Raw genomic sequence first — 23,540 nt, forward strand, 5'->3', positions numbered from 1 at the left:
CGTTTAAACAAAATGGCTAAAACTTAGTGGAGGAAAGTGCAGTGCACCAAAACATAAGCTGACACAATCATGGAGAATGCGCCAGCATATATGCTCTTCTGTCTATATTTTCCAAACCTGCTCTTGTCCCCTCCAGTTGCTCCATGTAGATTTGACGTCTGGCAAGGTGCATAACTCACTGACAAGCAGGCACACTCCTACATGAGTTTTCTCTCTCACTAGCTGGATGATACACATTCATTTGCATGTGCTCCACCTCCGACACACCGCCCACCCAACCACCCAGTCACCAGAGCCACCCACAAGCCAACTGGCTCCGTGATTTAATTTGCACAGTGCAGTCATCCAGGCAGCATGTCCTTCTCAATGGAATAATCTCTGGTTCCATGGAATCTTCCGCATTGGAATGCTGCGGAACAAAAAGGATTTAAACATTCAGCTTGCTAGCATTCAATGTACCTGCGGTTTGGTTCTAGCACATGGGTCTTCATCCTGTGGCCCTCCAGCTGCTGTGAAACTACACATCCCAGCATGCCCTGCCACAGTTTTGCTTTTAAGGTATGCTAAAACTGAGGCAGGGCATGCTGGGATATGTAGTTCCACAGCAGCTGGAGGGTCGCAGGTTGAAGACCCATGTTCTAGCATGCCTGTTCTATGATGCATGTTCCGTGATGTCACAATCAGCTTGGAATGGGGTGTCTAGCATGCATTTGCTGACAGCCACTTGAGGCAGACACACATCAGGGGATGCAGCATATCGGAGGTCTTCGATGCCTTTCCAGCAAATGCACACCACCAGCTGCTGGTCTGGACACAAAACAATGCCCACAATTGAAGGCTCAAAATGCCCAACTACAGGATTAATGTAAGTAGTGAATTTAGGAATGAATTTAGAAGTAGGAAATTAAGTTAGTTCACAAGTACATTCAAATTCAGATCTAAAGACTAGGTAGGCCTCACGTCCTGGCAGCACCCAGCATTTAAAAATGCCTTGATTATAGGTAGGGAATTAAATGTAGATAAGAAGTAGACACAAAAGAAGACTCCACAGAGCAATTATCAGGTGTCTTTATCAATTTTTGCATTTAAAAAATCAAGCAATTAGGGAACACAATGTTGCGACAATGTAACCCTATTTGCAAAATAGTACTAAATAAGTTTGTCGATGTAAGACATTTGCAAAGGCGCAAACAAAACACGCTGGAAAATGCAACTGAATCTGTTTTTGGAGGTTAGAATAGATGCAGGATCAAGTAGCTCAATGGGTAGGGTGTTTGATTAGAATTTAACAGGTTTTAGGTTTGAATCCTGGGTATGATAGTTTGAGGTGTTATTTAATAAAGTATGTTTATATATTAGTCACACATGGCTTACTTGTACAAATGGCATGTCACCAGTTAGTGCTGACTGCTGATATGCCATTTACACAAACATGCCATGTGTGACTGTATATGCATTTAAGGAGGGCACCCCTGCAATACCACAAACCATTGAGTGTCAAGTATACTAGATATATCTTCATATCTCATGTGCTTTCTCTGAGACCAATCTTGTTATGCCCCTTCCCCACAAGGCATGCGCCTTTTGTCCATATTGCAAAAATGGGGGGGAGGGCATATAATTCTCTGTCACAGGGCACCAAAAAGTCTAGTTATGGCTCTGGTATGCATTATGTAATCTGGCAGACCATCTCTCCAACACTGGCTGGTTGGAATAGAAATCCGGTTATCTATGTGAGCAAATGACCATCAACGATTTACTCTCAAACACTAAAAAATGGACAAAAATGGTCCCCTAAACAAATTGGTTAAATTTTGGGTTTAACCAATTTGTGTAATGACCATTTTTGACCACTTTTCTAGTGTTTGGGAGCAAATGGTTAATTGACATTTGCTCCTATACATTACCAGATTTTCATTCCAACCATCCAGACTGGATAGATAGCCTGACAGATAATTGTGTAGTGTACGCCCAGGATAACTGTTAGTCATGCTTTATTTTATGGCGGCACATAAATGGGTGGACAGATCCAGGGCAAGCACTGCCCACTCATGCATAGTTGTCAACTGATGTGAAGTTCCAGGGGGCAATCTCAGTTATAAAGGGAAGTATCTGGAAATTGTCCCTAGTTAAAAAAAAAAAAAAAAATTTGATCAACTCCATTTATTTAGTATGATATCCCAGGTGATAGGATGCCGGCAGTCAGAACAACATACTTTATTAAATAACACATCTCAAACTACCATACCCAGGATTCAAACCTATAACCTGTTGAATTCTAATCAAACACCCTACCTATTGAGCTATTTGATCCTGCATAAAAATTGTGAACATTATATGAAGCTATTGGTACTTTGCAAAAAAAAAGAATCAGCATTACAACGCAGCAGATCCATGCAGTTTGCAGCCACACACTACATGTATCTGCTCAGCCACAATGCTGATTATTTCTTCACAAAGTACAAGGTGAGCTCCAAACAGAATTCTCTAGCTTAGAATTATACCTTTCTTTGCCAAACCTAGAAGTCGGGCCCCCCACCCTGGGATCCCCCAGAGGGAGGCCTGCACCGTCATGCGGCAGGCTTGTCCGTTTTGGAAGCAGGCTGATGGGCAGCCCAGGATTGCTTCAGTCTGGGCTTGGCAGGTCTGGAAACATGAGCTTGCTTTGGGTATGCCTGACCTTGGGTACGCTTTACCTGGAGGATGAAAGGGCCAAGAAAAGTACTTTTAGCCTTCTGCGTGGTAGGAGTCATACTAGGTAGGCAAGCTGTTTTAGCAGTAGCCAGATCAGCTACAATCTTATTGAGGTCTTCTCCAAAAGGAGATTCAACTGAGGCAGCACAAGGGAACTCTCATCTGGGGACAACAACTGCAGGGAGAACACATATTTTCAGATGAACATGGTAGGGCAGAAGGCTGCCTAATACTGAAGCACCCCCAAACAACAAATCAAATGCAACTTACTTGACAGAGATGTGCCTGAGCAACGGCCCTCCCCAGCCCTATCCCAAATCATACTTATTTTGCATAGGAGATACCATGGTCATGAAGATTGTTCTCCCAGGGTTAGGTTCATTCATTGCATTCTGGGTATGCTGACCCCTGTGATTTCCCCAAATGTGGGAAACTCGACTGCATTATTTGTGGTAGTGGGGGACTGTATTTGTGCTTTCCTCTGGTCAGCTCTGGTAAAATTCAGATTTCTTTGTCTCAGATCTTCCTCTAGCCTTGTTCTTCTTTCGAGAGTTCCCTTGTGCTGCCTCAGTTGGATCTCCTTCACTTGACAGGGGGGTGCCCGAGCAGCGACCCTCCCCAGCTCTAGCCCAACTCCTACTTACCTGCCAGGTGAGATACTATGATCATGAAGTTGCTTCTCCCAGGGCAAGGCTCACCCATTGCACTCTGGGTGTGCTGCCCCTGCGATTTCCCCAAATGTGGGAAACTTGACTGCATAATTTGAGTTTTCCCTGGTCGGCTCTCATGTAATTCAGATCTCTTTGTCTCAGGTCTCTCTCCAGCCTAGTTTGCTGTCTGGTTCCACTTCTTTTTTCTTGAGCCCCTCCCTTCTATACCCTTGTGCACTATCCTGACTTCTCCTCCCGTCTGCTTACTTTGTGCCTCCCAATGCACAATGCAAACTACGGGTAGTGCTGCAGGGCCCACACCCTTTTACTTGCTTTACAGAGCAGCTCTGGAGCTGTTACAGTGCCCAGCTGCTGCAAGAAATCAGCTTGAATGCTTCAGGGGCTGGGGAATGGCCAACATGAGCCCCACACCGAAGGAGGGTGGGGGTGCTTAATGCGAACTAGGGGTCATCCAAGCACCACAAAAGGCCTCCATGCCCTGCACGCTCCTTTTCTCTTTTCATATGCAGACAAGGGTTGAAGCCAACTTTGACCCACTGCTTGGATGACATCACCATATTCAAATCCATCTGCTGCAGGCCATCCCCCAGGAATGCTTGCACTAGTTGTTGCATTTGGTTTGTTGTTTGGGGGTGCTTCAGTATTAGGCAGCCTTCTGCCACCCCATGTTCATCTGAAAATATGTGTTCTCCCTGCAGTTGTTGTCCCCAGATGAGAGTTCCCTTGTGCTGCCTCAGTTGAATCTCCTTTACTTGACAGAGATGTGCCTGAGCAGCGGCCCTCCCCAGCCCTATCCCAAATCATACTTATTTTGCATAGGAGATACTATTGTCATGAAGATTGTTTTCCCAGGGTGAGGTTCATTCATTGCATTCTGGGTATGCTGACCCCTGTGATTTCCCCAAATGTGGGAAACTCGACTGCATTATTTGTGGTAGTGGGGGACTGTATTTGTGCTTTCCTCTGGTCAGCTCTGGTAAAATTCAGATTTCTTTGTCTCAGATCTTCCTCTAGCCTTGTTCTTCTTTCGAGAGTTCCCTTGTGCTGCCTCAGTTGGATCTCCTTCACTTGACAGGGTGGTGCCCGAGCAGCGACCCTCCCCAGCTCTAGCCCAACTCCTACTTACCTGCCAGGTGAGATACTATGATCATGAAGTTGCTTCTCCCAGGGCAAGGCTCACCCATTGCACTCTGGGTGTGCTGCCCCTGCGATTTCCCCAAATGTGGGAAACTTGACTGCATAATTTGAGTTTTCCCTGGTCGGCTCTCATGTAATTCAGATCTCTTTGTCTCAGGTCTCTCTCCAGCCTAGTTTGCTGTCTGGTTCCACTTCTTTTTTCTTGAGCCCCTCCCTTCTATACCCTTGTGCACTATCCTGACTTCTCCTCCCGTCTGCTTACTTTGTGCCTCCCAATGCACAATGCAAACTACGGGTAGTGCTGCAGGGCCCACACCCTTTTACTTGCTTTACAGAGCAGCTCTGGAGCTGTTACAGTGCCCAGCTGCTGCAAGAAATCAGCTTGAATGCTTCAGGGGCTGGGGAATGGCCAACATGAGCCCCACACCGAAGGAGGGTGGGGGTGCTTAATGCGAACTAGGGGTCATCCAAGCACCACAAAAGGCCTCCATGCCCTGCACGCTCCTTTTCTCTTTTCATATGCAGACAAGGGTTGAAGCCAACTTTGACCCACTGCTTGGATGACATCACCATATTCAAATCCATCTGCTGCAGGCCATCCCCCAGGAATGCTTGCACTAGTTGTTGCATTTGGTTTGTTGTTTGGGGGTGCTTCAGTATTAGGCAGCCTTCTGCCACCCCATGTTCATCTGAAAATATGTGTTCTCCCTGCAGTTGTTGTCCCCAGATGAGAGTTCCCTTGTGCTGCCTCAGTTGAATCTCCTTTACTTGACAGAGATGTGCCTGAGCAGCGGCCCTCCCCAGCCCTATCCCAAATCATACTTATTTTGCATAGGAGATACTATTGTCATGAAGATTGTTTTCCCAGGGTGAGGTTCATTCATTGCATTCTGTGTATGCTGACCCCTGTGATTTCCCCAAATGTGGGAAACTCGACTGCATTATTTGTGGTAGTGGTGGACTGTGTTTGTGCTTTCCTCTGGTCAGCTCTGGTAAAGTCAGATTTCTTTGTCTCAGATCTTCCTCTAGCCTTGTTCTTCTTTTGAGAGTTCCCTTGTGCTGCCTCAGTTGGATCTCCTTCACTTGAAAGGTAGTGCCCGAGCAGCGACCCTCCCCAGCTCTAGCCCAACTCCTACTAACCTGCCAGGTGAGATACTATGATCATGAAGGTGCTTCTCCCAGGGCAAGGCTCACCCATTGCACTCTGGGTGTGCTGCCCCTTGCGATTTCCCCAAATGTGGGAAACTTGACTGCATAATTTGTGTTTCCCCTGGACGGCTCTCGTATAATTCAGATCTCTTTGTCTCAGGTCTCTCTCCAGCCTAGTATGCTGTCTGTTTCCACTTCTCTTTTCTTGAGCCCCTCCCTTCTATAACCTTGTGCACTATCCTGACTTCTCCTCCCGTCTGCTTACTTTGTGCCTTCCAATGCACAATGCAAACTACAGGTAGTGCTGCAGGGCCCACACCCTTTTACTTGCCTTACAGAGCAGCTCTGGAGCTGTTACAGTACCCAGCTGCTGCAAGAAATCAGCTTGAATGCTTCAGGGGCTGGGGCATGGCCAACATGAGCCCCACACCGAAGGAGGGTGGGGGTGTTTAATGCGAACTAGGGGTCATCCAAGCGTCGCAAAAGGCCGCCATGCCCTGCATATCCCTTTTCTCTTTTCATAAGCAGACGAGGGTTGAAGCAAACTTTGACCCACTGCTTGGATGACATCACTTGCTGCCTTTCCAATGAAGCAAGTTTAATTTAGTAATAGGTGAAAAACCATCCCTACAAAGGTGTTAATCAGATACTTGGCTTTGTGGACACTTTTCAGAGAACAAATTAGTTAGCATAAAAATAAAGCCAGAAAATGAAGAGCTGTTTAATCACTCAATTGGATTTTTCTGCAAGCGTATTTCTTTTTCTCTGCAACCCACTGCTAAGTTGTGCTTCCTAGCTGTTCTTTTATAAAATCACTTAATCAAATCTAACTCTGATTACATCAGAGAAGGCCAGGTACCCTACACCATAAGAGGGGGTTTGAAATTTTGACTTGTCTACTTAAAGATCACCAAAATCTGATGACAAGGTCAATAACATCCCTGGGTGGGATTGAACCACCAACCCTTTGGTTAATAACCAAACACACTAACCGATTGCACCACCGAGACACTTTGCAAAAGTACATACTGACAAAGGTTAATAAGCATTCATCTAGAACGTTTCCTAGAAAACTTTAAAAAGTCAATAATCTGGAGAGTTTTTGTAAAATGTTTCTTCCATCAACCAATGAAGAAACGCATTGGTACTTTCCCATGATGAGTGAGTGCTTCAGGATCTCTTGCACTTACATGTGCAGCAGAGTACTGCAATGGAAGCATGCTGGGCCCCTTAACCCAGAGGTAGGCAGATTGAAACTATCCTCTGCTATATGCATTTTTTTTTTTGTTAATTAAAGTAATCCAAAACTGGGATTGATATTTTTGCTCTTTTATTTTTACTTAAAGTACAATAACTTTTACCATTTTAATTTGTTTTAATAGTATATTGACAGTATTGTTTTCTTTCAAAAATCCACTTAATTTTCTTTACCCTATTATTAAAATGGTAATTGACAAAAACAAACTACATTGTCACCAGAAGAGCAATACAAAATGTACAAGTGATATATTAAAATCATCTTTCCAGCTTGAATTTCAATGATGCATTGGGGCAACGATTTTGTGAGAAACATCTTCACCCTTAAATAAAGATTTTCTTAATTCCTTACCTGTGTGCTAATTAGATATCACCTTGTTTTCACATTAAACAGACTTCCACATGAGAAAGCAGCAAGGATGCAGTGGCGTTAATGTTTCCTGGTGTCAACCTGTATTATTTCAGTAGATATTGAAATGAGGATGCATCTTGCTGCCTTTCCAATGAAGCAAGTTTAATTTAGTAATAGGTGAAAAACCATCCCTACAAAGATGTTAATCAGATACTTGGCTTTGTGGACACTTTTCAGAGAACAAATTTGTTAGCATAAAAATAAAGCCAGAAAATGAAGAGCTGTTTAATCACTCAATTTGATTTTTTTGCCAGCATATTTCTTTTTCTCTGCAAACCACTGCTAAATTGTGCTTCCTAGCTGTTTTTATAAAATCACTGAATCAAATCTAACTCTGATTACATCAGAGAAGGCCAGGTACCCTACACCATAACAGGGGTTTTTGAAATTTTGACTTGTCTATTTAAAGATCACCAAAATCTGATAACAAGGTCAATTACATCCCTGGGTGGGATTGAACCACCAACCTTTTGGTTAATAGCTGTACACACTAACTGATTGCGCCACAGCGACACTTTGCAAAAGTACATACTGACAAAGGCTAATAAGCATTCATCTAGAACGTTTCCTAGAAAAACTTTAAATAGTCAATAATCTGGAGAGTTTTTGTAAGATGTTTCTTCCATCAACCAATGAAGAAACACATTGGTACTTTCCCATGATGAGTGAGTGCTTCAGGATCTCTTGCAATTACATGTGCAGCAGAGTACTGTAATGGAAGCATGCTGGGTCCATAGCCCAGAGGTAGGCAGATTGAAACTATCCTCTGCTATATGCGTTTTTTTTTTGTTAATTAAAGTAATCCAAAACTGGGATTGATATTTTTGCTCTTTTATTTTTACTTAAAGTACAATAACTTTTACCATTTTCATTTGTTTTAATAGTATATTGACAGTATTGTTTTCTTTCAAAAATCCACTTAATTTTCTTTACCCGATTATTAAAATGGTAATTGACAAAAACAAACTACATTGTCACCAGAAGAGCAATACAAAATGTACAAGTGATATATTAAAATCATCTTTCCAGCTTGAATTTCAATGATGCATTGGGGCAACGATTTTGTGAGAAACATCTTCACCCTTAAATAAAGATTTTCTTAATTCCTTACCTGTGTGCTAATTAGATATCACCTTGTTTTCACATTAAACAGACTTCCACATGAGAAAGCACAAAGGATGCAGTGGCGTTAATGTTTCCTGGTGTCAACCTGTATTATTTCAGTAGATATTGAAATGAGGATGCATCTTGCTGCCTTTCCAATGAAGCAAGTTTAATTTAGTAATAGGTTAAAAACCATCCCTACAAATGTGTTAATCAGAAACTTGGCTTTGTGGACACTTTTCAGAGAACAAATTTGTTAGCATAAAAATAAAGCCAGAAAATGAAAAGCTGTTTAATCACTCAATTGGATTTTTTTGCCAGCATATTTCTTTTTCTCTGCAACCCACTGCTAAATTGTGCTTCCTAGCTGTTTTTATAAAATCACTGAATCAAATCTAACTCTGATTACATCAGAGAAGGCCAGGTACCCTACACCATAAGAGGGGGTTTGAAATTTTCACTTGTCTACATAAAGATCACCAAAATCTGATAACAAGGTCAATTACGTCCCTGGGTGGGATTGAACCACCAACCTTTTGGTTAATAGCCTTACACAGTAACTGATTGCGCCACAGCAACACTTTGTAAAAGTCCATACTGACAAAGGCTAATAAGCATTCATCTAGAACGATTCCTAGAAACATTTTAAAAAGTCAATAATGTGGAGAGTTTTTGTAAGATGTTTCTTCCATCAACCAATGAAGAAACACATTGGTACTTTCCCATGATGAGTGAGTGCTTCAGGATCTCTTGCACTTACATGTGCAGCAGAGTACTGTAATGGAAGCATGCTGGGTCCATAACCCAGAGGTAGGCAGATTGAAACTATCCTTTGCTATATGCATTTTTTTTTTGTTCATTAAAGTAATCCAAAACTGGGATTGATATTTTAGCTTTTATTTTTACTTAAAGTACAATAACTTTTACCATTTTAATTTGTTTTAGTGCAAATGGCATATCAGCAGTCAGCACTAACTGGTGACATGCCATTTGTACAAGTAAGCCATGTGTGACTAATATATAAACATGCTTTATTAAATAACACCTCAAACTATCATACCCAGGATTCAAACCTATAACCTGTTGAATTCTAATCAAACACCCTACCCATGGAGCTACTTGATCCTGCATCTTTTCTAACCTCCAAAAACAGATTCAGTTGCATTTTCCAGCGTGTTTTGTTTGCGCCTTTGCAAATGTCTTACATCGACAAACTTATTTAGTACTATTTTGCAAATAGGGTTACATTGTCGCAACATTGTGCTCCCTAATTGCTTGATTTTTTAAATGCAACAATTAATAAAGACACCTGATAATTGCTCTGTGGAGTCTTATTTTGTGTTTTGTGTTTAGTCTTTAGATCTGAATTTGAATGTACTTGTGAACTAACTTAATTTCCTACTTCTAAATTCATTCCTAAATTCACTACTTACATGAATCCTGTAGTTGGGCATTTTGGGACTTCGATTGTGGGCATTGTTTTGTGTCCAGACCAGCAGCAGGTGGTGTGCATTTGCTGGAAAGGCATCGAAGACCTCCGATATGCTGCATCTCCTGATGTGTGTCTCCCTCAAGTGGCTGTCAGCAAATGCCTGCTAGACACCCCATTCCAAGCTGATTGTGACATCATGGAACATGCATCATAGAACAGGCATGCTAAAACATGGGTCTTCAACCTGCGACCCTCCAGCTGCTGTGGAACTACACATCCCAGCATGCCCTGCCTCAGTTTTAGCATACCTTAATAGCAAAACTGTGGCAGGGCATGCTGGGATGTGTAGTTTCACAGCAGCTGGAGGGCCACAGGATGAAGACCCATGTGCTAGAGCCAAGCCGCAGGTACATTGAATGCTAGCAAGCTGAATATTTAAATCCTTTTTGTTCCGCAGCATTCCAATGCGGAAGATTCCATGGAACCAGAGATCCTTCCATTGAGAAGGACATGCTGCCTGGATGACTACACTGTGCAAATTAAATCACGGAGCCAGTTGGCTTGTGGGTGGCTCTGGTGACTGGGTGGTTGGGTGGGTGGTGTGTCGGAAGTGGAGCGCATGCAAATGATTGTGTATCATCCAGCTAGTGAGAGAGAAAACTCATGCAGGAGTGTTCCTGCTTGTCAGTGGGTTATGCACCTTGCCAGACGTTAAATCTACATAGAGCAGCTGGAGGGGACAAGAGCAGGTTTGCAAAATATAGATAGAAGAGCATATATGCTGGCGCATTCTCCATGATTGTGTCAGCTTATGTTTTGGTGCACTGCACTTTCCTCCACTAAGTTTTAGCCATTTTTGTTAAGCTCAAGTGTAGTTGCTTCTCGGCCTTTTGGCTGTGATCTTGTATCGTGGTTGAAGGGTCTGCTGGAGGGAGGGATTGTTTTCTTCATTGGCGAAAGACCAAAGATATTCCAGGATGGAAGGCTTGGGAACACTATCTGTTTTTCAGTTGTGGAAGAGCACAGAGGTCGGATTGGACTACATTCTATAGTAAAGGATATCTTTCTATTTATTGACCCTCCCCTTATATGTGTCTGTGTTACAATAAAGCTTCGGTTTTGTGAATCCCTCACCCTCTTACACTCCACACCCATAGCCTTATTAACTGTTGTATTATTGTATACTTTAAATGTATAGTGCAGTTCATGATTTATAGTGTAGACTGGCCTGTGCTGTAGTTCTTGAACTGTACTATACCGTCAGCATTTGTATTGTGTTTTGGCTGTGCTGCAACACTGTATTTATGTGTGCAATGTTTATGTATGTTTTTTTTTTATGTCAATAAAGACTGCTTTTTCAAGCCAATATCTGAAAACAATCAATGTTTATCTTTGATGGCAATAAAAGTGGTATGATATTTGATGCTTTTGAAAGGCAATATCTGATATGTCCCCTATCTGGGAACCATATATTAAATGGCTTTTCAGAAAAGGGAGATGGGAGAAGAGCTTTCATTACTTGTAGGACCGATGCACATAAAGAAGCAAAAAAACATACATAAACATTACACACATAAGTACCGCGTTGCGGCACAGCCAAAACACAATAGAAATGCTGATGGTATAGTACAGTTCAAGAACTACAGCACAGGCCAGCCTACACTATAAATCATGAACTGCACTATACATTTAAACTGTACAATAATACAACAGTTAATAAGGCTATGGGTGTGGAGTGTAAGAGGGTGAGGGAATCACAAGCCCGAAGCTTTATTGAAAGACTGACACATATAAGGGGAGGTTTAATAAATAGAAAGACATCCTTTACTATAGAATGTAGTCCAATCCGACCTCTGTGCTCTTCCACAACTGAAAAACAGATAGTGTTCCCAAGCCTTCCATCCTGGAATATCTTTGGTCTTTCGCCAATGAAGAAAGCAATCCCTCCCTCCAGCAGACCCTTCAACCACAATACAAGATCACAGCCAAAAGGCCGAGAAGCAACTACACTTGAGCTTAACAAAAATGGCTAAAACTTAGTGGAGGAAAGTGCAGTGCACCAAAACATAAGCTGACACAATCATGGAGAATGCGCCAGCATATATGCTCTTCTATCTATATTTTGCAAACATGCTCTTGTCCCCTCCAGCTGCTCTATGTAGATTTAACGTCTGGCAAGGTGCATAACCCACTGACAAGCAGGCACACTCCTGCATGAGTTTTCACTCTCACTAGCTGGATGATACACAATCATTTGCATGTGCTCCACCTCCGACACACCACCCACCCAACCACCCAGTCACCAGAGCCACCCACAAACCAACTGGCTCCGTGATTTAATTTGCACAGTGTAGTCATCCAGGCAGCATGTCCTTCTCAATGGAAGGATCTCTGGTTCCATGGAATCTTCCGCATTGGAATGCTGCGGAACAAAAAGGATTTAAATATTCAGCTTGCTAGCATTCAATGTACCTGCGGCTTGGCTCTAGCACATGGGTCTTCATCCTGTGGCCCTCCAGCTGCTGTGAAACTACACATCCCAGCACGCCCTGCCACAGTTTTGCTATAAGGTATGCTAAAACTGAGGCAGGGCATGCTGGGATGTGTAGTTCCACAGCAGCTGGAGGGTCGCAGGTTGAAGACCCATGTTTTAGCATGCCTGTTCTATGATGCATGTTCCGTGATGTCACAATCAGCTTGGAATGAGGTGTCTAGCAGGCATTTGCTGACAGCCACTTGAGGGAGACACACATCAGGAGATGCAGCATATCGGAGGTCTTTGATGCCTTTCCAGCAAATGCACACCACCTGCTGCTGGTCTGGACACAAAACAATGCCCACAATCGAAGTCCCAAAATGCCCAACTACAGGATTCATGTAAGTAGTGAATTTAGGAATGAATTTAGAAGTAGGAAATTAAGTTAGTTCACAAGTACATTCAAATTCAGATCTAAAGTCTAGGTAGGCCTCACGTCCTGGCAGCCGCCAGCATTTAAAAATGCCTTGATTAGAGGTACGGAATTAAATGTAGATAAGAAGTAGACACAAAATAAGACTCCGCAGAGCAGTTATCAGGTGTTTTTATCAATTGTTGCATTTAAAAAATCAAGCAATTAGGGAACACAATGTTGCAACAATGTAACCCTATTTGCAAAATAGTACTAAATAAGTTTGTCGATGTAAGACATTTGCAAAGGCGCATCCAAAACACGCTGGAAAATGCAACTGAATCTGTTTTTGGAGGCTAGAATAGGAAATGTGCATCGGTCCTACAAGTACTGAAAGCTCTTCTCCCATCTCCCTTTTCTGAAAAGCCATTTAATATATGGTTCCCAGATAGGGGACATATCAGATATTGCCTTTCAAAAGCAGCAAATATCATACCACTTCTATTGCCATCAAAGATAAACATTGATTGTTTTCAGATATTGGATTGAAAAAGCAGTCTTTATTGACATAAAGAAGCAAAAAAACATACATAAACATTACACACATAAGTACTGTGTTGCAGCACAGCCAAAACACAATACAAATGCTGTCGGTATAGTACAGTTCAAGAACTACAGCACAGGTCAGCCTACACTATAAATCATGAACTGCACTATACATTTAAACAATACAATAGTTAATAAGGCTATGGGTGTGGAGTGTAAGAGGGTGACGGAATCACAAGCCCAAAGCTTTATTGAAAGACAGACACATATAAAGGGAGGATTAATAAATACAAAGATACCCTTTACTATAGAATGTAGTCCAATCCGGTCTTTCAACTCTTCCACAACTGAAAAACGGATAGTGTTCCCAAGCCTTCCATCCTGGAATATCTTCAGTCTCTCGCCAATGAAGAAAACAATCCCTCCAGCAGACTCTTCAACCACAATACAATATCACAGCCAAAAGAGCGAGAAGCAACTACACTTGCGTTTAAACAAAATGGCTAAAACTTAGTGGAGGAAAGTGCAGTGCACCAAAACATAAGCTGACACAATCATGGAGAATGCGCCAGCATATATGCTCTTCTGTCTATATTTTCCAAACCTGCTCTTGTCCCCTCCAGTTGCTCCATGTAGATTTGACGTCTGGCAAGGTGCATAACTCACTGACAAGCAGGCACACTCCTGCATGAGTTTTCTCTCTCACTAGCTGGATGATACACATTCATTTGCATGTGCTCCACCTCCGACACACCGCCCACCCAACCACCCAGTCACCAGAGCCACCCACAAGCCAACTGGCTCCGTGATTTAATTTGCACAGTGCAGTCATCCAGGCAGCATGTCCTTCTCAATGGAATAATCTCTGGTTCCATGGAATCTTCCGCATTGGAATGCTGCGGAACAAAAAGGATTTAAACATTCAGCTTGCTAGCATTCAATGTACCTGCGGTTTGGTTCTAGCACATGGGTCTTCATCCTGTGGCCCTCCAGCTGCTGTGAAACTACACATCCCAGCATGCCCTGCCACAGTTTTGCTATTAAGGTATGCTAAAACTGAGGCAGGGCATGCTGGGATATGTAGTTCCACAGCAGCTGGAGGGTCGCAGGTTGAAGACCCATGTTCTAGCATGCCTGTTCTATGATGCATGTTCCGTGATGTCACAATCAGCTTGGAATGGGGTGTCTAGCATGCATTTGCTGACAGCCACTTGAGGCAGACACACATCAGGAGATGCAGCATATCGGAGGTCTTCGATGCCTTTCCAGCAAATGCACACCACCAGCTGCTGGTCTGGACACAAAACAATGCCCACAATTGAAGGCTCAAAATGCCCAACTACAGGATTAATGTAAGTAGTGAATTTAGGAATGAGTTTAGAAGTAGGAAATTAAGTTAGTTCACAAGTACATTCAAATTCAGATCTAAAGACTAGGTAGGCCTCACGTCCTGGCAGCACCCAGCATTTAAAAATGCCTTGATTATAGGTAGGGAATTAAATGTAGATAAGAAGTAGACACAAAAGAAGACTCCACAGAGCAATTATCAGGTGTCTTTATCAATTTTTGCATTTAAAAAATCAAGCAATTAGGGAACACAATGTTGCGACAATGTAACCCTATTTGCAAAATAGTACTAAATAAGTTTGTCGATGTAAGACATTTGCAAAGGCGCAAACAAAACACGCTGGAAAATGCAACTGAATCTGTTTTTGGAGGTTAGAATAGATGCAGGATCAAGTAGCTCAATGGGTAGGGTGTTTGATTAGAATTTAACAGGTTATAGGTTTGAATCCTGGGTATGATAGTTTGAGGTGTTATTTAATAAAGTATGTTTATATATTAGTCACACATGGCTTACTTGTACAAATAGCATGTCACCAGTTAGTGCTGACTGCTGATATGCCATTTACACAAACATGCCATGTGTGACTGTATATGCATTTAAGGAGGGCACCCCTGCAATACCACAAACCATTGAGTGTCAAGTATACTAGATATATCTTCATATCTCATGTGCTTTCTCTGAGACCAATCTTGTTATGCCCCTTCCCCACAAGGCATGCGCCTTTTGTCCATATTGCAAAAATGGGGGGGAGGGCATATAATTCTCTGTCACAGGGCACCAAAAAGTCTAGTTATGGCTCTGGTATGCATTATGTAATCTGGCAGACCATCTCTCCAACACTGGCTGGTTGGAATAGAAATCCGGTTATCTATGTGAGCAAATGACCATCAACGATTTACTCTCAAACACTAAAAAATGGACAAAAATGGTCCCCTAAACAAATTGGTTAAATTTTGGGTTTAACCAATTTGTGTAATGACCATTTTTGACCACTTTTCTAGTGTTTGGGAGCAAATGGTTAATTGACATTTGCTCCTATACATTACCAGATTTTCATTCCATCCATCCAGACTGGATAGATAGCCTGACAGATAATTGTGTAGTGTACGCCCAGGATAACTGTTAGTCATGCTTTATTTTATGGCGGCACATAAATGGGTGGACAGATCCAGGGCAAGCACTGCCCACTCATGCATAGTTGTCAACTGATGTGAAGTTCCAGGGGGCAATCTCAGTTATAAAGAGAAGTATCTGGAAATTGTCCCTAGTTAAAAAAAAAAAAAAAAATTTTCTCAACTCCATTTATTTAGTATGATATCCCAGGTGATAGGATGCCGGCAGTCAGAACAACATACTTTATTAAATAACACATCTCAAACTACCATACCCAGGATTCAAACCTATAACCTGTTGAATTCTAATCAAACACCCTACCTATTGAGCTATTTGATCCTGCATAAAAATTGTGAACATTATATGAAGCTATTGGTACTTTGCAAAAAAAAAGAATCAGCATTACAACGCAGCAGATCCATGCAGTTTGCAGCCACACACTACATGTATCTGCTCAGCCACAATGCTGATTATTTCTTCACAAAGTACAAGGTGAGCTCCAAACAGAATTCTCTAGCTTAGAATTATACCTTTCTTTGCCAAACCTAGAAGTCGGGCCCCCCACCCTGGGATCCCCCAGAGGGAGGCCTGCACCGTCATGCGGCAGGCTTGTCCGTTTTGGAAGCAGGCTGATGGGCAGCCCAGGATTGCTTCAGTCTGGGCTTGGCAGGTCTGGAAACATGAGCTTGCTTTGGGTATGCCTGACCTTGGGTACGCTTTACCTGGAGGATGAAAGGGCCAAGAAAAGTACTTTTAGCCTTCTGCGTGGTAGGAGTCATACTAGGTAGGCAAGCTGTTTTAGCAGTAGCCAGATCAGCTACAATCTTATTGAGGTCTTCTCCAAAAGGAGATTCAACTGAGGCAGCACAAGGGAACTCTCATCTGGGGACAACAACTGCAGGGAGAACACATATTTTCAGATGAACATGGTAGGGCAGAAGGCTGCCTAATACTGAAGCACCCCCAAACAACAAATCAAATGCAACTTACTTGACAGAGATGTGCCTGAGCAACGGCCCTCCCCAGCCCTATCCCAAATCATACTTATTTTGCATAGGAGATACCATGGTCATGAAGATTGTTCTCCCAGGGTTAGGTTCATTCATTGCATTCTGGGTATGCTGACCCCTGTGATTTCCCCAAATGTGGGAAACTCGACTGCATTATTTGTGGTAGTGGGGGACTGTGTTTGTGCTTTCCTCTGGTCAGCTCTGGTAAAAGTCAGATTTCTTTGTCTCAGATCTTCCTCTAGCCTTTGTCTTCTTTCGAGAGTTCCCTTGTGCTGCCTCAGTTGGATCTCCTTCACTTGACAGGGGGGTGCCCGAGCAGCGACCCTCCCCAGCTCTAGCCCAACTCCTACTTACCTGCCAGGTGAGATACTATGATCATGAAGTTGCTTCTCCCAGGGCAAGGCTCACCCATTGCACTCTGGGTGTGCTGCCCCTGCGATTTCCCCAAATGTGGGAAACTTGACTGCATAATTTGAGTTTTCCCTGGTCGGCTCTCATGTAATTCAGATCTCTTTGTCTCAGGTCTCTCTCCAGCCTAGTTTGCTGTCTGGTTCCACTTCTTTTTTCTTGAGCCCCTCCCTTCTATACCCTTGTGCACTATCCTGACTTCTCCTCCCGTCTGCTTACTTTGTGCCTCCCAATGCACAATGCAAACTACGGGTAGTGCTGCAGGGCCCACACCCTTTTACTTGCTTTACAGAGCAGCTCTGGAGCTGTTACAGTGCCCAGCTGCTGCAAGAAATCAGCTTGAATGCTTCAGGGGCTGGGGAATGGCCAACATGAGCCCCACACCGAAGGAGGGTGGGGGTGCTTAATGCGAACTAGGGGTCATCCAAGCACCACAAAAGGCCTCCATGCCCTGCACGCTCCTTTTCTCTTTTCATATGCAGACGAGGGTTGAAGCCAACTTTGACCCACTGCTTGGATGACATCACCATATTCAAATCCATCTGCTGCAGGCCATCCCCCAGGAATGCTTGCACTAGTTGTTGCATTTGGTTTGTTGTTTGGGGGTGCTTCAGTATTAGGCAGCCTTCTGCCACCCCATGTTCATCTGAAAATATGTGTTCTCCCTGCAGTTGTTGTCCCCAGATGAGAGTTCCCTTGTGCTGCCTCAGTTGAATCTCCTTTACTTGACAGAGATGTGCCTGAGCAACGGCCCTCCCCAGCCCTATCCCAAATCATACTTATTTTGCATAGGAGATACTATTGTCATGAAGATTGTTCTCCCAGGGTGAGGTTCATTCATTGCATTCTGGGTATGCTGACCCCTGTGATTTCCCCAAATGTGGGAAACTCGACTGCATTATTTGTGGTAGTGGTGGACTGTGTTTGTGCTTTCCTCTGGTCAGCTCTGGTAAAAGTCAGATTTCTTTGTCTCAGATCTTCCTCTAGCCTTGTTCTTCTTTCGAGAGTTCCCTTGTGCTGCCTCAGTTGGATCTCCTTCACTTGAAAGGTAGTGCCCGAGCAGCGACCCTCCCCAGCTCTAGCCCAACTCCTACTAACCTGCCAGGTGAGATACTATGATCATGAAGGTGCTTCTCCCAGGGCAAGGCTCACCCATTGCACTCTGGGTGTGCTGCCCCTTGCGATTTCCCCAAATGTGGGAAACTTGACTGCATAATTTGTGTTTCCCCTGGACGGCTCTCGTATAATTCAGATCTCTTTGTCTCAGGTCTCTCTCCAGCCTAGTATGCTGTCTGTTTCCACTTCTCTTTTCTTGAGCCCATCCCTTCTATAACCTTGTGCACTATCCTGACTTCTCCTCCCGTCTGCTTACTTTGTGCCTTCCAATGCACAATGCAAACTACAGGTAGTGCTGCAGGGCCCACACCCTTTTACTTGCCTTACAGAGCAGCTCTGGAGCTGTTACAGTACCCAGCTGCTGCAAGAAATCAGCTTGAATGCTTTAGGGGCTGGGGCATGGCCAACATGAGCCCCACACCGAAGGAGGGTGGGGGTGTTTAATGCGAACTAGGGGTCATCCAAGCGTCGCAAAAGGCCGCCATGCCCTGCATATCCCTTTTCTCTTTTCATAAGCAGACGAGGGATGAAGCCAACTTTGACCCACTGCTTGGATGACATCACTTGCTGCCTTTCCAATGAAGCAAGTTTAATTTAGTAATAGGTGAAAAACCATCCCTACAAAGGTGTTAATCAGATACTTGGCTTTGTGGACTCTTTTCAGAGAACAAATTTGTTAGCATAAAAATAAAGCCAGAAAATGAAGAGCTGTTTAATCACTCAATTGGATTTTTCTGCCAGCATATTTCTTTTTCTCTGCAACCCACTGCTAAATTGTGCTTCCTAGCTGTTTTTTTCATAAAATCACTTAATCAAATCTAACTGATTACATCAGAGTAGGCCAGGTACCCTACACCATAAGAGAGGGTTTGAAATTTTGACTTGTCTACTTAAATATCACCAAAATCTGATCACAAGGTCAATTACGTCCCTGGGTGGGATTGAACCACCAACTTTTTGGTTAATAGCCGTACACACTAACTGATTGCGCTACAGCGACACTTTGTGAAAGTACATACTGACAAAGGCTAATAAGCATTCATCTAGAACGTTTCCTAGAAAAACTTTAAATAGTCAATAATCTGGAGAGTTTTTGTAAGATGTTTCTTCCATCAACCAATGAAGAAACACATTGGTACTTTCCCATGATGAGTGAGTGCTTCAGGATCTCTTGCACTTACATGTGCAGCAGAGTACTGTAATGGAAGCATGCTGGGTCCATAACCCAGAGGTAGGCAGATTGAAATTATCCTCTGCTATATGCATTTTTTTTGTTAATTAAAGTAATCCAAAACTGGGATTGATATTTTTGCTCTTTTTATTTTACTTAAAGTACAATAACTTTTACCTTTTTAATTTGTTTTAATAGTATATAGACAGTATTGTTTTCTTTCAAAAATCCAATTAATTTTCTTTACCCGATTATTAAAATGGTAATTGACAAAAACAAACTACATTGTCACCAGAAGAGCAATACAAAATGTACAAGTGATATATTAAAATCATCTTTCCAGCTTGAATTTCAATGATGCATTGGGGCAATGATTTTGTGAGAAACATCTTACCCTTAAATAAAGATTTTCTTAATTCCTTACCTGTGTGCTAATTAGATATCACCTTGTTTTCACATTAAACAGACTTCCACATGAGAAAGCAGCAAGGATGCAGTGGCGTTAATGTTTCCTGGTGTCAACCTGTATTATTTCAGTAGATATTGAAATGAGGATGCATCTTGCTGCCTTTCCAATGAAGCAAGTTTAATTTAGTAATAGGTGAAAAACCATCCCTACAAAGATGTTAATCCGATACTTGGCTTTGTGGACACTTTTCAGAGAACAAATTAGTTAGCATAAAAATAAAGCCAGAAAATGAAGAGCTGTTTAATCACTCAATTGGATTTTTCTGCCAGCATATTTCATTTTCTCTGCAAACCACTGCTAAATTGTGCTTCCTAGCTGTTTTTTGATAAAATCACTTAATTAAATCTAACTCTGATTACATCAGAGTAGGCCAGGTACCCTACACCATAAGAGGGGGTTTGAAATTTTGACTTGTCTACTTAAAGATCACCAAAATCTGATGACAAGGTCAATAACATCCCTGGGTGGGATTGAACCACCAACCCTTTGGTTAATAACCAAACACACTAACCGATTACACCACAGAGACACTTTGCAAAAGTACATACTGACAAAGGCTAATAAGCATTCATCTAGAACGTTTCCTAGAAAACTTTAAAAAGTCAATAATCTGGAGAGTTTTTGTAAGATGTTTCTTCCATCAACCAATGAAGAAACGCATTGGTACTTTCCCATGATGAGTGAGTGCTTCAGGATCTCTTGCACTTACATGTGCAGCAGAGTACTGCAATGGAAGCATGCTGGGCCCCTTAACCCAGAGGTAGGCAGATTGAAACTATCCTCTGCTATATGCATTTTTTTTTTGTTAATTAAAGTAATCCAAAACTGGGATTGATATTTTTGCTCTTTTATTTTTACTTAAAGTACAATAACTTTTACCATTTTAATTTGTTTTAATAGTATATTGACAGTATTGTTTTCTTTCAAAAATCCACTTAATTTTCTTTACCCTATTATTAAAATGGTAATTGACAAAAACAAACTACATTGTCACCAGAAGAGCAATACAAAATGTACAAGTGATATATTAAAATCATCTTTCCAGCTTGAATTTCAATGATGCATTGGGGCAATGATTTTGTGAGAAACATCTTCACCCTTAAATAAAGATTTTCTTAATTCCTTACCTGTGTGCTAATTAGATATCACCTTGTTTTCACATTAAACAGACTTCCACATGAGAAAGCAGCAAGGATGCAGTGGCGTTAATGTTTCCTGGTGTCAACCTGTATTATTTCAGTAGATATTGAAATGAGGATGCATCTTGCTGCCTTTCCAATGAAGCAAGTTTAATTTAGTAATAGGTGAAAAACCATCCCTACAAAGATGTTAATCAGATACTTGGCTTTGTGGACACTTTTCAGAGAACAAATTTGTTAGCATAAAAATAAAGCCAGAAAATGAAGAGCTGTTTAATCACTCAATTGGATTTTTTTGCCAGCATATTTCTTTTTCTCTGCAAACCACTGCTAAATTGTGCTTCCTAGCTGTTTTTATAAAATCACTGAATCAAATCTAACTCTGATTACATCAGAGAAGGCCAGGTACCCTACACCATAACAGGGGTTTTTGAAATTTTGACTTGTCTACTTAAAGATCACCAAAATCTGATAACAAGGTCAATTACATCCCTGGGTGGGATTGAACCACCAACCTTTTGGTTAATAGCCTTACACACTAACTGATTGCGCCACAGCGACACTTTGCAAAAGTACATACTGACAAAGGCTAATAAGCATTCATCTAGAACGTTTCCTAGAAAAACTTTAGTCAATAATCTGGAGAGTTTTTGTAAGATGTTTCTTCCATCAACCAATGAAGAAACACATTGGTACTTTCCCATGATGAGTGAGTACTTCAGGATCTCTTGCAATTACATGTGCAGCAGAGTACTGTAATGGAAGCATGCTGGGTCCATAGCCCAGAGGTAGGCAGATTGAAACTATCCTCTGCTATATGCGTTTTTTTTTGTTAATTAAAGTAATCCAAAACTGGGATTGATATTTTTGCTCTTTTATTTTTACTTAAAGTACAATAACTTTTACCATTTTCATTTGTTTTAATAGTATATTGACAGTATTGTTTTCTTTCAAAAATCCACTTAATTTTCTTTACCCGATTATTAAAATGGTAATTGACAAAAACAAACTACATTGTCACCAGAAGAGCAATACAAAATGTACAAGTGATATATTAAAATCATCTTTCCAGCTTGAATTTCAATGATGCATTGGGGCAACGATTTTGTGAGAAACATCTTCACCCTTAAATAAAGATTTTCTTAATTCCTTACCTGTGTGCTAATTAGATATCACCTTGTTTTCACATTAAACAGACTTCCACATGAGAAAGCAGCAAGGATGCAGTGGCGTTAATGTTTCCTGGTGTCAACCTGTATTATTTCAGTAGATATTCAAATGAGGATGCATCTTGCTGCCTTTCCAATGAAGCAAGTTTAATTTAGTAATAGGTGAAAAACCATCCCTACAAAGGTGTTAATCAGAAACTTGGCTTTGTGGACACTTTTCAGAGAACAAATTTGTTAGCATAAAAATAAAGCCAGAAAATGAAGAGCTGTTTAATCACTCAATTGGATTTTTTTGCCAGCATATTTCTTTTTCTCTGCAACCCACTGCTAAATTGTGCTTCCTAGCTGTTTTTATAAAATCACTGAATCAAATCTAACTCTGATTACATCAGAGAAGGCCAGGTACCCTACACCATAAGAGGGGGTTTGAAATTTTGACTTGTCTACATAAAGATCACCAAAATCTGATAACAAGGTCAATTACGTCCCTGGGTGGGATTGAACCACCAACCTTTTGGTTAATAGCCTTACACAGTAACTGATTGCGCCACAGCAACACTTTGCAAAAGTCCTTACTGACAAAGGCTAATAAGCATTCATCTAGAACGATTCCTAGAAACATTTTAAAAAGTCAATAATGTGGAGAGTTTTTGTAAGATGTTTCTTCCATCAACCAATGAAGAAACACATTGGTACTTTCCCATGATGAGTGAGTGCTTCAGGATCTCTTGCACTTACATGTGCAGCAGAGTACTGTAATGGAAGCATGCTGGGTCCATAACCCAGAGGTAGGCAGATTGAAACTATCCTCTGCTATATGCATTTTTTTTTGTTAATTAAAGTAATCCAAAACTGGGATTGATATTTTTGCTCTTTTATTTTTACTTAAAGTACAATAACTTTTACCATTTTAATTTGTTTTAATAGTATATTGACAGTATTGTTTTCTTTCAAAAATCCAATTAATTTTCTTTACCCGATTATTAAAATGGTAATTGACAAAAACAAACTACATTGTCACCAGAAGAGCAATACAAAATGTACAAATGATATATTAAAATCATCTTTCCAGCTTGAATTTCAATGATGCATTGGGGCAACGATTTTGTGAGAAACATCTTCACCCTTAAATAAAGATTTTCTTAATTCCTTACCTGTGTGCTAATTAGATATCACCTTGTTTTCACATTAAACAGACTTCCACATGAGAAAGCAGCAAGGATGCAGTGGCGTTAATGTTTCCTGGTGTCAACCTGTATTATTTCAGTAGATATTGAAATGAGGATGCATCTTGCTGCCTTTCCAAT

The 23,540-nt window shown here is 41.6% G+C and overlaps 10 non-coding genes across 10 annotated transcripts; all 10 read left to right on the forward strand.

The window, feature by feature from the left end:
• Window positions 1–3,014: 3,014 nt before the first annotated feature.
• LOC135039916 (U1 spliceosomal RNA) lies at window positions 3,015–3,178 on the forward strand. The gene has a single exon (XR_010233888.1). It is a non-coding gene; the product is annotated as a U1 spliceosomal RNA (small nuclear RNA).
• Window positions 3,179–3,330: 152 nt separating this feature from the next.
• Window positions 3,331–3,493, forward strand: LOC135039912 (U1 spliceosomal RNA). Its single transcript, XR_010233884.1, has one exon. It is a non-coding gene; the product is annotated as a U1 spliceosomal RNA (small nuclear RNA).
• A 674-nt stretch (window positions 3,494–4,167) lies between these two features.
• On the forward strand, window positions 4,168–4,331 carry LOC135039972 (U1 spliceosomal RNA). Its single transcript, XR_010233938.1, has one exon. It is a non-coding gene; the product is annotated as a U1 spliceosomal RNA (small nuclear RNA).
• Window positions 4,332–4,483: 152 nt separating this feature from the next.
• On the forward strand, window positions 4,484–4,646 carry LOC135039913 (U1 spliceosomal RNA). The gene has a single exon (XR_010233885.1). It is a non-coding gene; the product is annotated as a U1 spliceosomal RNA (small nuclear RNA).
• A 674-nt stretch (window positions 4,647–5,320) lies between these two features.
• On the forward strand, window positions 5,321–5,484 carry LOC135039996 (U1 spliceosomal RNA). The gene has a single exon (XR_010233961.1). It is a non-coding gene; the product is annotated as a U1 spliceosomal RNA (small nuclear RNA).
• A 150-nt stretch (window positions 5,485–5,634) lies between these two features.
• On the forward strand, window positions 5,635–5,798 carry LOC135039882 (U1 spliceosomal RNA). Its single transcript, XR_010233856.1, has one exon. It is a non-coding gene; the product is annotated as a U1 spliceosomal RNA (small nuclear RNA).
• Window positions 5,799–16,791: 10,993 nt separating this feature from the next.
• Window positions 16,792–16,955, forward strand: LOC135039976 (U1 spliceosomal RNA). The gene has a single exon (XR_010233942.1). It is a non-coding gene; the product is annotated as a U1 spliceosomal RNA (small nuclear RNA).
• Window positions 16,956–17,107: 152 nt separating this feature from the next.
• Window positions 17,108–17,270, forward strand: LOC135039914 (U1 spliceosomal RNA). The gene has a single exon (XR_010233886.1). It is a non-coding gene; the product is annotated as a U1 spliceosomal RNA (small nuclear RNA).
• A 674-nt stretch (window positions 17,271–17,944) lies between these two features.
• LOC135039985 (U1 spliceosomal RNA) lies at window positions 17,945–18,108 on the forward strand. Its single transcript, XR_010233951.1, has one exon. It is a non-coding gene; the product is annotated as a U1 spliceosomal RNA (small nuclear RNA).
• A 151-nt stretch (window positions 18,109–18,259) lies between these two features.
• Window positions 18,260–18,423, forward strand: LOC135039883 (U1 spliceosomal RNA). Its single transcript, XR_010233857.1, has one exon. It is a non-coding gene; the product is annotated as a U1 spliceosomal RNA (small nuclear RNA).
• Window positions 18,424–23,540: the final 5,117 nt, after the last annotated feature.

This window comes from Pseudophryne corroboree, unplaced genomic scaffold (assembly GCF_028390025.1).
Source record: "Pseudophryne corroboree isolate aPseCor3 unplaced genomic scaffold, aPseCor3.hap2 scaffold_719, whole genome shotgun sequence".
Lineage (NCBI taxonomy): Eukaryota > Metazoa > Chordata > Amphibia > Anura > Myobatrachidae > Pseudophryne > Pseudophryne corroboree.